The sequence below is a fragment of the Tamandua tetradactyla genome, chromosome 8 (assembly GCF_023851605.1).
Source record: "Tamandua tetradactyla isolate mTamTet1 chromosome 8, mTamTet1.pri, whole genome shotgun sequence".
In the NCBI taxonomy this organism is placed as follows: domain Eukaryota; kingdom Metazoa; phylum Chordata; class Mammalia; order Pilosa; family Myrmecophagidae; genus Tamandua; species Tamandua tetradactyla.
Genome location: NC_135334.1, coordinates 124,674,681 through 124,676,702, shown reverse-complemented (window position 1 = coordinate 124,676,702; position 2,022 = coordinate 124,674,681). Strand labels below are relative to the sequence as shown.

General features: G+C 48.4%; 1 pseudogene; it reads left to right on the top strand.

Annotated features, from left to right (window-relative positions):
- Positions 1 to 234: 234 nt before the first annotated feature.
- LOC143643791 (MICOS complex subunit MIC26 pseudogene) lies at positions 235 to 898 on the top strand (annotated as a pseudogene).
- Positions 899 to 2,022: the final 1,124 nt, after the last annotated feature.

The window sequence follows — 2,022 nt, the reverse complement described above, 5'->3', positions numbered from 1 at the left end:
ATTTCCTGCTGATTCTGTTTCTCTAGTAACCCTGGTGAGTACACTTACTTGGTCAAGGAGTTGTACGAGGGAGAAAGACCTTGAAAGTCAGGGCAATAGGGAGCCACAGAAAGAGTTTATGAAACACAACATACAAATGGTGTTTAGGAAGATTTATCTTATAGTGTACTTGCAAAATGGAGAGGCAGGAAGAGATAGCGGTAGAGAGATCAATTAGGGAGTTGTCTCAGGAATCTAAGAATGAAATGTGGAGCCGGCCAGAACCGCCATGGCCAGCAACATGTTCGAGGGGATTCAGAGGCTGGAGGGACCGGCCAGCCTGAGTCTGCTCAGCCTGCAAGTATATGTGCCACCAAAAGACGACTCAACTCACCAACCTCCTGTGAAGGTTGGGCTTCCACTCGGCTCAGTTCCAGAGGGTCAGTCTAGACATGTGGAGGAGCCAAGGAGCCAGGTGAAGAAAGCATTTCACAGCACCAACATGATTGCGAGCCGTACACAACTGGTGCCAGGAAATGCACTCCCACACTAAGCCCAGGATGCAAAGTATTGTTCACCATGGGGTAGACAGCCCTGAATATCTCCAAAATGCACCGCCTGGGTTTTTTCCAGACTCTGTGTAATTGGCTGTGCTGGACTTGTTGGCTTCCTTTCGGCCAGAGGTTCAAAACTAAAGAAGCTGGTCTGTCCACCTGGTTTCATGGGGCTAGCTGCCGCAAGCTATTACCCACAACAAGCTGTCATATTTGCCCAGGTCAGTGAGGAGAAATCAGATGGCTGGTGTTGGAGAGGAAAAACAGTCATGGAGGGTTTGTGGAGGGAGAACTTCCGAAAACCAGAAAATGTGGAGAGTTCACCTGGAAACAAGTAGGATCCTTCTTGTTCTGCCCATTTTAATCAGGTATAGGCAAACACTGGAAATTTCATACAGTGAATCAGTGTTTCTACAGAAAAGATGGCGAAGTCAGTACGGACTGCAGTAAATTGGCTTTTCTTTTTCACGAAGAAGAAGCCCTTGCAGTTACGTTGGGTGACGCCACGTTACAAGTGGACTGATCAGGAATCTGCTCACCTGGAGATAATGCACAAGCCTTAGAACTCCTTGTTCATATGTTGCTATTTATATACATAATTAAAACCTCGGCGGGCCGCGGTGGCTCAGCGGGCAAAGTGCTTGCCTGCTATGCCGGAGGACCTCGGTTCGATTCCCGGCCCCAGCCCATGTAACAAAAAACGGAAAAACAAAATACAATAAACAAGAAAATGTTTAAAGATGTTTCCCTTTCTTCCTTCCTTCCTTCCTTCTATCCTTCCTTCCTTCTCTCTGTCTTTCCTTTAAAAAAAAAAAAAAAAAAAAAAAAACCTCAAGTGGAAAAAAAATAGAATGAAATGTGGACGGCTGTAGGAGAAAAAGGGTGGATGGAAAGGGGGGAAAAAACGAATGTTCTCATTACTTCTTGCTGCCTCCCAAACTAGCCAGAAACTTAGTGGCTCCAAATGACCACCGTGCATTTTGCTCCTGGCTCTGCAGTTTAGACAGGGCTCAACCAGGACAGTTCATCTCTGCTCCCCAAGACACCTGGGCTGGGGCTCAGGTGGCTGGGGCAGCTGGGGCTCCCCGGGCAATTGTCATTCGTGCTGTCCTGGGGCCTCTGCGGGGGCAGGAGCCCCAGGGACGCCACTGGCTACCCCGGAATCAGCATTCCGAGCAAAGGAAGTCGACATTCACGAGGCATGGTTGGCGCAGCCTCACCTCTGCTGGGGGCCGCGGGCCTGGAGGCAGGACAGGACCCACCCTGTCCGGAGGTGCCAGAGCTTGTGGCCATGTCTGCACTGGCCGGGGTCGTCCGCCTTCAGGACAGTACTCTCAACACTGGCTTCTCATGACCGGTTATAATTTAGAGAGCAAGGAATTTCATAGCTCATAAAAGTTGAAGTGCTAAAATCTGTAAAAATAATAATAATAATAATAATAGTAATAATAGTTACAAATGGTGGTTCTGATCAACAGCGCTGGTGAGG